Below are 11,068 nucleotides of genomic sequence, written 5' to 3'. Positions count from 1 at the left end.
TTATGTTATCTTGTGCCAAGTTGACCTGAAACTAGCGAGGGCAGGTACTTTCAGGATAGAGTATCAGCCATACAATTTATGATATGAAGTACTTCACAATTAAAGCACACACACACACACACACACACACACCTCTCTCTCACACACACACACACACACACACACACACACACACATTTCCTCTTGGACTATATGATGACTCTCAGAATCGGTAAAGGTATCTCTGTACCCACAGAGGGGAACTGCTTAGAACATTTTATGGTGAAGAGAACAGTGTTAACTTTGTGAAAACTAGGAGCCAAAAAAGCAAAGGTCCAATCCTCCTGAGACCTAGATGCTAAGACAAGGGCTAGTCACTTCTCCCCTGGAGTGGAGACAGAGCTGTAGAGAACTAGGAAGGGGAAAGGCCACTCAGGCCTGCCTTGAGGTGTTCGGTGCTGAAGTGGAAGGCCAGGGGAGCTTGGACATAGTTCTATTCTCGCCATGTCCAGAGAGGCAGGCTGTAAACCTTTGTTCCTTTTGACATCCGCTTCCCAGAAGTGCCTCATTCCACTTCCTGTCAAGCTTTGGCAAACTTTTGCTAGATGGCAGATTAGGCTAAAACGATTTTTACATAAATAGCTCATGATAAAAGAGAAGTGTGTGGAGCTCGACTATGAATTCAAGGCCAGCCCTATCTACATAGTGAGGAGTCCCAGGCCAGCCAAGGCCACTAGGGAGACCCTGGAGAGAAGCGGGGGGGGGGGGGGGGGGGGGGAGGAACTTTAGTGTCAATGATTGGCACACAATCACGCCCATTTGTTTAACTGGTGCCTGTGCTTGCATTTGCGCTCTAACTGAATCACCCCGTAGAGGCCACAGCACTGAGTGTGTACTTTCCAGCTCCTTACACCTTCAGCAACCGTCTACACCATTAGGTGGGTATTTCTATAAGCTAAACCAAATCACTAAGTAATGAAAGGGCAGCACTACTAGACAAGGACAAGAGCAGACATGATGATGATAGGAAACGGAAATGAGTTATTCCGGAGAGCTATGATACATGGAAGAGAGAAGTGCCCAGGAATTGCCCTGAAGCTCAGCTGAAGACCACACAGGTTGCAGTGCTGCAGAGAGCTCTGGACATGCACCACAGTCTGTCTTGAGTCAGGGATGCTGCCTGCTGGGAAAGAGGTGGAGAACAGGAGTGGTCTCCCTTTCGAGTGGCTGCAGTTCACCGTGTCTGCCAGCCTTGCAAAAGTTAACTGTGGGCTCAAGTGTCACTGTGTGGACACACGGTCTTGACGTTCTTTCCTCCTCCTAACTCAGTCCTTCAAGGTCTACACGGAAGGCAGCTTCTCGAATGTGAGCCCTTTTGCTATCTTTTTGTGTGTGTGTGTGTGTGTGTGTGCCCTCTACCTTTTTCCAGCCAGGTCCCCCTCACCCACCCATGGAAACTGCCTCCTGTCGAACGCTGGGAGATGACTACCAATCCTCACTTCCAAAGTCACTCAAAACCTCTGAGCTAGAGACTCCCTTCCCCAACATCTCAACAGGCAAGGATAGTTAAGGCCCTTACAGACCCTGACCACCCAGCCTCGGGCTGCAAGGGCTGCTGGGACACTGGGAGGCGGAGTTCTGGGAAATGTGGTCCAATCTGCGTGGTGCCCCTGTCCAAAGCCCCTCAACCTCTATCCAGCCAATCAGGACGCTGGCCCTGGGGGAACCCTGTGTCCGCTTGAGTTAGTGCCAACCACAAATTTAACAGCAGACTGTAATTCCAGCATTTGGAAGGCCGGGGCAGGAGTATTGAAGTGAGTTCAAGGCCAAGTAAGAGTATGGAATAAGACCCTTTCTCAAAAGCCTGGGGAATAGATCAGCAGTTAAGAGCACGCACTAGGGGCTGGGGATTTAGCTCAGTGGTAGAGCGCTTACCTAGGAAGCGCAAGGCCCTGGGTTCGGTCCCCAGCTCCGAAAAAAAGAACCAAAAAAAAAAAAAAAAAAAAAAAAAAGAGCACGCACTGGTTACTTTTCCAGAAGACTCCAGTTTGATTCCCAGACTGTACATGGTAACTCACAACTACTTGTAATTCCAGTTCCAGGGCATCCATCGTCCCCTTCTGGCTTCACTCGAGGTGAGCAGCAACATGCAACAAAACACACATATAGACGGAAAAATAAGAAAATTTTTTTAAATTATGAGAAATGATCAAGCTAAGTAAAGCATTTTCAGCCCAAGCAGCAGGCTAGCGTTTAAGTCTCCAGTAACCACATAAATGCCAAGTGGACCTGGCCAGTGGAGATGGGAAAACTAGCTAGCCAGACTACCTTTCAACTAGCTGTGACCTAGGTTGAGAGACCCTGCCTCAATGAACAAGGTGCAGAGTCACCCAGGAAGACTCCCAACATCTATCACACAAGCACACATCAATGCACACACCACACACGCACACCTAAAAGAATTTAGTGTGGTGTGATGGTTTGTATGTGCTCGGCCCATGGAGTGACACGATTAGGTGTGGCCCTGTTGGAGTTGGTGTGTCACTGTGGGTTTGAGCTATAAGACCCTCATCCTGTATTCTGCTAGCAGCCTTCAGATGAAGATGTTGAACTCTCAGCTCCTCCTGCACCATGCCTGCCTGGATGCTGCCATGTTCCCACCTTGATGATAATGAACTGAACCTCTGAACCTGTAAACCAGCCCCAATTGAATGCTGTCCTTATAAAAGTTGCCTTGGTCATGGTGTATGTTCACAGCAGTAAAACCCTAACTAACTAAGACATGTGGAGAACCTGCTTTTTACTAAGATCCTCTCAGGAGCTAACAGAAGAGGGGGTCCTTGCTGACCTTCTTGCACAGTCACATTGAGCTAGCTGAGAAGCCCATCTCACAGGGACAAAGGTTCCCTTGATCAGATCTTTAACTGGACCAGAGATGATGTAATGAGAGCCCAAACCCTACTCCATCTTGGGACCAGCCTCCGAGAGAGAGAGAGAGAGAGAGAGAGAGAGAGAGAGAGAGAGAGAGAGAGAGCGAGCGAGCCTGAGAACTTGACCTGCAGCAGGAAGAACCCTATGTCTTGTCCTTGGCCAGAGTCACTCCCTAGTTACTTCCTAGCAACAGTTAATCAAAGATGAGTCTGATTGTTTCAGATGGACTTTCAGACCATTTGTGATTGTATACAATCTTGCTTCCGAGCACCCACCTGTCTGCTTATAGTCATCCTATTAAGTGCTTGCCAGACACCTTCTCCCTCACCCCCTCACTTGCTCCTATTTTCCTATAACAACTTGTCCTACGGAGGGTTCAAGGCTGCCCTACCTTCCCTTCCCTGTGTCAGGGAAGGCTTCCTGCTGTGGTAGGGTTGGGTTGGAGGAGAGCCAGAGCCCTAGCTTGTAATAAAGAGACACTAATTGGGGGGGGGGACTTTTATCTCAGGTTAGTTGGGTTCTCAGTATGATGGGTGCCAATTTGTTGTAGTAAATCTCTAACCCCAATAAGCCTGTGCAAAACCCACACAACCTCAGTTATAATATTTATAAGCTGTGCGCCTAGATTGGGCAGGTCTACCGCTACACTGCTCTATTCCTCAGTTGTGAGACCCCTTGCTACTTGTGGCTTTTCCAGGCCCTGTGGTCCTGTTCCATCTTCCTTCCACTTCTTTTTCTTCCGGCCTTCCTCCTCTTGGTCCCTTACCCTTCCTCTACTCTATGAAACCTCCAGCCCCACCTTTTCCATCTACTGTCCAATCACAGGCTCTAGCCTTTATTTGACCAGTTAACATGGGGAGACGATGGTTCATGTGAAATCACCTGAGTACATGATCCACTCCTAGTCAGGGCAGCACCTCCTAAGGAAGCAAAATTAACATCAGAATATAAACAGCACCAGGGCAACCCGTAACATGCTATTACATTGGAAGCAGCTCCTTGGTGGTCTCTTGGGGTCCACGAATGCTTCCTGGCACAACATTAGCAGTAGCTACTGCCATCTATTCCGGCTCTCCTCAGAAGATTGAAACAGCTTTCCCATGACCTCAAACATGAGCACAGAGCCACCCATTTAGACTAACTTCTGAAGTTCTAGTCTCAGCCAGACACTTGACACACAGCTTTGATCCCAGCCCTTGGAAGGAAGTGTGAGTTTGATGTCAGCCTGGTCTGCAGAGCAAGCTCCAGAACAGCCTGAGCCACAAAGTACAACTATCTTTAAAAACAAGCTAAAACCAGGTTACTGTATCCTGCAAAACTCTCAATTAACATAGATGGAGAAACCAAGATATTCCATGACAAAACCAAATTTATACAATATCTTTCTACAAATCCAGCACTACAAAGGATAATAAATGGTAAAGCCCAACATAAGGAGGCAAGCTACACCCTAGAAAAAGCAAGAAACTAATCGTCTTGACAACAAAACAAAGAGAAGAAAAGCACACAAACATAACCTCACATCCAAATATGAATATAACAGGAAGCAATAATCACTATTCCTTAATATCTCTCAACATCAATGGCCTCAACTCCCCAATAAAAAGACATAGATTAACAAACTGGATATGCAACAAGGACCCTGCATTCTGCTGCCTACAGGAAACACACCTCAGAGACAAAGACAGACACTACCTCAGAGTGAAAGGCTGGAAAACAACTTTCCAAGCAAATGGTCAGAAGAAGCAAGCTGGAGTAGCCATTCTAATATAAAATAAAATCAATTTTCAACTAAAAGTCATCAAAAAAGATAAGGAAGGACACTTCATATTCATCAAAGGAAAAATCCACCAAGATGAACTCTCAATCCTAAATATCTATGCCCCAAATACAAGGGCACCTACATACATAAAAGAAACCTTACTAAAGCTCAAAACACACATTGCACCTCACACAATAATAGTAGGAGATTTCAACACCCCACTCTCATCAATGGACAGATCATGGAAACAGAAATTAAACAGAGACGTAGACAGACTAAGAGAAGTCATGAGCCAAATGGACTTAACAGATATTTATAGAACATTCTATCCTAAAGCAAAAAGATATAATTGGTCAAAAAAACGGGCCTCAACAGGTACAGAAAGATAGAAATAATCCCATGCGTGCTATCAGACCATCACGGCCTAAAGCTGGTCTTCAATAACAGTAAGGGAAGAATGCCCACATATACATGGAAATTGAACAATGCTCTACTCAATGATAACCTGGTCAAGGAAGAATTAAAGAAAGAAATTAAAGACTTTTTAGAATTTAATGAAAATGAAGGTACAACATACCCAAACTTATGGGACACAATGAAAGCTGTGCTAAGAGGAAAACTCATAGCTCTGAGTGCCTGCAGAAAGAAACAGGAGAGAGCATATGTCACCTGCTTGACAACACACCTAAAAGCTCTAGAACAAAAAGAAGCAAATACACCCAGGAGGAGTAGAAGGCAGGAAATAATCAAACTCAGAGCTGAAATCAACCAAGCAGAAACAAAAAGGACCATAGAAAGAATCAACAGAACCAAAGGTTGGTTCTTTGTGAAAATCAACAAGATAGATAAACCCTTAGCCAGACTAACGAGAGGACACAGAGAGTGTGTCCAAATTAACAAAATCAGAAATGAAAAGGGAGGGGCTGGGGATTTAGCTCAGTGGTAGAGCGCTTACCTAGGAAGCGCAAGGCCCTGGGTTCGGTCCCCAGCTCCGAAAAAAAGAACCAAAAAAAAAAAAAAAAAGAAATGAAAAGGGAGACATAACTACAGATTCAGAGGAAATTCAAAAAATCATCAGATCTTACTATAAAAGCCTATATTCAACAAAACTTGAAAATCTGCAGGAAATGGACAATTTCCTAGACAGATACCAGGTACCAAAGTTAAATCAGGAACAGATAAACCAGTTAAACAACCCCATAACTCCTAAGGAAATAGAAGCAGTCATTAAAGGTCTCCCACCCAAAAAGAGCCCAGGTCCAGACGGGTTTAGTGCAGAATTCTATCAGACCTTCATAGAAGACCTCATACCAATATTATCCAAACTATTCCACAAAATTGAAACAGATGGAGCACTACTGAATTCCTTCTATGAAGCCACAATTACTCTTATACCTAAACCACACAAAGACCCAACAAAGAAAGAGAACTTCAGACCAATTTCCCTTATGAATATCGACGCAAAAATACTCAATAAAATTCTGGCAAACCGAATCCAAGAGCACATCAAAACAATCATCCACCATGACCAAGTAGGCTTCATCCCAGGCATGCAGGGATGGTTTAATATACGGAAAACCATCAACGTGATCCATTATATAAACAAACTGAAAGAACAAAACCACATGATCATTTCATTAGATGCTGAGAAAGCATTTGACAAAATTCAACACCCCTTCATGAAAAAAGTCCTGGAAAGAATAGGAATTCAAGGCCCATACCTAAACATAGTAAAAGCCATATACAGCAAACCAGTTGCTAACATTAAACTAAATGGAGAGAAACTTGAAGCAATCCCACTAAAATCAGGGACTAGACAAGGCTGCCCACTCTCTCCCTACTTATTCAATATAGTTCTTGAAGTTCTAGCCAGAGCAATCAGACAACAAAAGGAGGTCAAGGGGATACAGATCGGAAAAGAAGAAGTCAAAATATCACTATTTGCAGATGATATGATAGTATATTTAAGTGATCCCAAAAGTTCCACCAGAGAACTACTAGAGCTGATAAACAACTTCAGCAAAGTGACTGGGTATAAAATTAACTCAAATAAATCAGTAGCCTTCCTCTACACAAAAGAGAAACAAGCCGAGAAAGAAATTAGGGAAACGACACCCTTCATTATAGATCCAAATAATATAAAGTACCTCAGTGTGACTTTAACCAAGCAAGTAAAAGATCTGTACAATAAGAACTTCAAGACTCTGAAGAAAGAAATTGAAGAAGACCTCAGAAGATGGAAAGATCTCCCATGCTCATGGATTGGCAGGATTAATATAGTAAAAATGGCCATTTTACCAAAAGCGATCTACAGATTCAATGCAATGCCCATCAAAATACCAATCCAATTCTTCAAAGAGTTAGACAGAACAATTTGCAAATTCATCTGGAATAACAAAAAACCCAGGATAGCTAAAACTATCCTCAACAATAAAAGGACTTCAGGGGGAATCACTATCCCTGAACTCAAGCAGTATTACAGAGCAATAGTGATAAAAACTGCATGGTATTGGTACAGAGACAGACAGATAGACCAGTGAAACAGAATTGAAGACCCAGAAATGAACCCACACACCTATGGGCACTTGATTTTTGACAAAGGAGCCAAAACCATCAAATGGAAAAAAGATAGCATTTTCAGCAAATGGTGCTGGTTCAACTGGAGGTCAACATGTAGAAGAATGCAGATCGATCCATGCTTATCACCCGGTACAAAGCTTAAGTCCAAGTGGATCAAGGACCTCCACATCAAACCAGATACACTCAAACTAATAGAAGAAAAACTAGGGAAGCATCTGGAACACATGGGCACTGGAAAAAATTTCCTGAACAAAACACCAATGGCTTATGCTCTAAGATCAAGAATCGACAAATGGGATCTCATAAAACTGCAAAGCTTCTGTAAGGCAAAGGACACTGTGGTTAGGACAAAATGGCAACCAACAGATTGGGAAAAGATCTTTACCAATCCTACAACAGATAGAGGCCTTATATCCAAAATATACAAAGAACTCAAGAAGTTAGACCGCAGGGAGACAAATAACCCTATTAAAAATGGGGTTCAGAGTTAAACAAAGAATTCACAGCTGAGGAATGCCGAATGGCTGAGAAACACCTAAAGAAATGTTCAACATCTTTAGTCATAAGGGAAATGCAAATCAAAACAACCCTGAGATTTCACCTCTCACCAGTGAGAATGACTAAGATCAAAAACTCAGGTGACAGCAAATGCTGGCGAGGATGCGGAGAAAGAGGAACACTCCTCCATTGTTGGTGGAATTGCAGACTGGTACAACCATTCTGGAAATCAGTCTGGAGGTTCCTCAGAAAATTGGACATTGAACTACCTGAGGATCCAGCTATACCTCTCTTGGGCATATACCCAAAAGATGCCCCAACATATAAAAAAAACACGTGCTCCACTATGTTCATAGCAGCCTTATTTATAATAGCCAGAGCTGGAAAGAACCCAGATGCCCTTCAACAGAGGAATGGATACAGAAAATGTGGTACATCTACACAATGGAATATTACTCAGCTATCAAAAACAATGACTTTATGAAATCCGTAGGCAAATGGTTGGAACTGGAAAATATCATCCTGAGTGAGGTAACCCAATCACAGAAAAACACACATGGTATGTACTCATTGATAAGTGACTATTAGCCCAAATGCTTGAATTACCCTAGATGCCTAGAACAAATGAAACTCAAGACAGATGATCAAAATGTGAATGCTTCACTCCTTCTTTAAAAGGGGAACAAGAATACCCTTGGCAGGGAATAGAGAGGCAAAGATTAAAACAGACACAGAAGGAACACCCATTCAGAGCCTGCCCCACATGTGGCCCATACATATACAGCCATCCAATTAGACAAGATGGATGAAGCAAAGAAGTGCAGGCCGACAGGAGCCGGATGTAGATCGCTCCTGAGAGACACAGCCAGAATACAGCAAATACAGAGGCGAATGCCAGCAGCAAACCACTGAACTGAGAACAGGACCCCCGTTGAAGGAATCAGAGAAGGGACTGGAAGAGCTTGAAGGAGCTCGAGACCCCTTATGAACAACAATGCCAAGCAACCAGAGCTTCCAGGGACTAAGCCACTACCTAAAGACTATACATGGACTGACCCTGGACTCTGACCTCATAGGTAGCAATGAATATTCTAGTAAGATCACCAGTGGAAGGGGAAGCCCTTGGTCCTGCTAAGGCTGAACCCCCAGTGAACGTGATTGTTGGGGGGAGGGCGGCAATGGGGGGAGGATGGGGAGGGGAACATTACAAAGAAGGGGAGGGGGAGGGATTAGGGGGATGTTTGCCCGGAAACCGGGAAAGGGAATAACATTCGAAATGTAAATAAGAAACACTCAAGTTAATAAAAAAATAAAAAAATAAAAAAATAAAAAAACAAGCAAAAACAAAAGTCAAAAAAAAAAAAAAACCCTCCAGCGTCTGCCAGCTACAGTTCGCTAGAGACATACACATCTCTCTTCATTACTCTGAAGCCATATCACATTTTATCTGTAATCATTTCAGAATAAAATTCTAAGACAGAGACTAAATGTCATTGACAGGGTCCAAAAGTTGCTCCACAAACTATACCAACGCTGGTCTCAGACCCAGGGCTGGCTTATTGAACACACACCCTAAGACTGATTGGACCAGGGACATAGTTCGGATAATTCTGATGGGTCCTACGTAAAGCTTTGTGGAACTTCTTAAGATTAACAAACCTTGGGCTGGAGAGATGGCTCAGTGGTTAAGAGCATTGACTGCTCTTCCAGAGGTCCTGAGTTCAATTCCCAGCAACCACATGGTGGCTCACAACATCTGTAAAGGGATCTGATGCCCTCTTCTGGTGTGTCTGAAGACAGCTACAGTGTACTAATAAATAAAATAAATTAATCTTTAAAAACAAAGATTAACAAACCTCATCCAGAACATAACAGGGGATGTGGTCAGCATGATCCTGCTGTGAGTCAAGTCACTTCTCTGCATCAGTGACTGGCAGGCATATTACAGCAACAATATGAAATAGCTGGCAGGCATGGTTCAAAATGGCCACAGCTATGCTGGGAGGCGGGGAGGCAGACCTCAACATCATATCTTAATTGCATCTTTTAAAATTAAAAATAACTTCCAGGATTAGGAATGTAGCTCAATTACTAGGGCACTTGCCTACATGAAGCAAGCTCTGGGCTCAGTCCCTGGTAGCCACCAGTAATCTCATGACTCCCTGAGGTACAGTCAGGGGGTTCAGAAGTTCAAGATCAAGGAAAGGGGGGCTGGAGAGATGGCTCAGTGGTTAAGAGCTCCGACTGCTCTTCCAGAGGTCCTGAGTTCAATTCCCAGCAACCACATGGTGGCTCACAACCATCTGTAATGGGATCCGAAACCTCTTCTGGTGTGTCTGAAGACAGCTACAGTGTACTCACATACGTAAAATAAAAAAAAAAATCTTTAAAAAAAAAAAAAAAAGATCAAGGAAAGGCCAGCCTGGTGTGTGTGTGTGTGTGTGTGTGTGTGTGTGTGTGTGTGTGTGTGTGTGTGTGTTTGAGAATACATATAAGAGAGAGAGAGAGAGAGAGAGAGAGAGAGAGAGAGAGAGAGAGAGAGAGAGAGAGAGATGTGAATTTCCCAGCTTGATTGTTTGTTTTGGTTCGGTTTTTCTGCCATTTTTTTTCTTTTACTCTGAATCCAAATAAGCTCTACACTTTAAAGGTAATTGATACACTTAAGTCTTTGTAAGTTCTAACATTTACTTGTTTTATTTCTTTCAGTAATTTTCTTTCGTTTAGAGCACATTTTTACATGGTGTTTGTTTGTTTGTTTGTTTGTTTTGACACAGGCGGGTACCACTGAGAGAAGAGACTTAATCCATTGGAGTTGATTCAATTAGAACTCTGCATATCCAGGCACTGAAGGTCCTTGTCCCCAGTTGGTTTTTGATTGATCAATAAAGATGCCCATGGCCAATGGTTGGGCACGGGGAAGGGCACTTAGAGCTGCATGGGCAAGGATGCAGAGAGGAATTGGACAGAGTCACCATGACTCTGGGTAGAAGGAGGGGACCCAGGAGCAGCGGGAGATAAAGCCAGGCAGCCGTGTGAGATTTCAGGTAAGTGCCATATCCGTGGTGTTAGTGTGAACTTTTGCTTATCTTTAGCAAGTGATAATTTTCTATGTGCAGTGGTGGTACATGCCTTTAATTCCAGTGAGGCAGAGGCAGGAGGATCTCTGAGATGGCCTGGTCTACAGAGCCAGTTCTAGGACAACCAGGGCTACACAGAGAAACCTTGTCTGGAAAAAATAATAAATCTATATCAAATAATTGTTTTTAAATTAACTTCTTTATGTTTATTTCTTTACTCTCAGTAAATTGTATGCATTTC

Source organism: Rattus norvegicus, chromosome 10, assembly GCF_021556685.1.
Source record: "Rattus norvegicus strain SHRSP/BbbUtx chromosome 10, alternate assembly SHRSP_T2T, whole genome shotgun sequence".
Lineage (NCBI taxonomy): Eukaryota > Metazoa > Chordata > Mammalia > Rodentia > Muridae > Rattus > Rattus norvegicus.
This window is presented reverse-complemented; position numbering follows the sequence as displayed.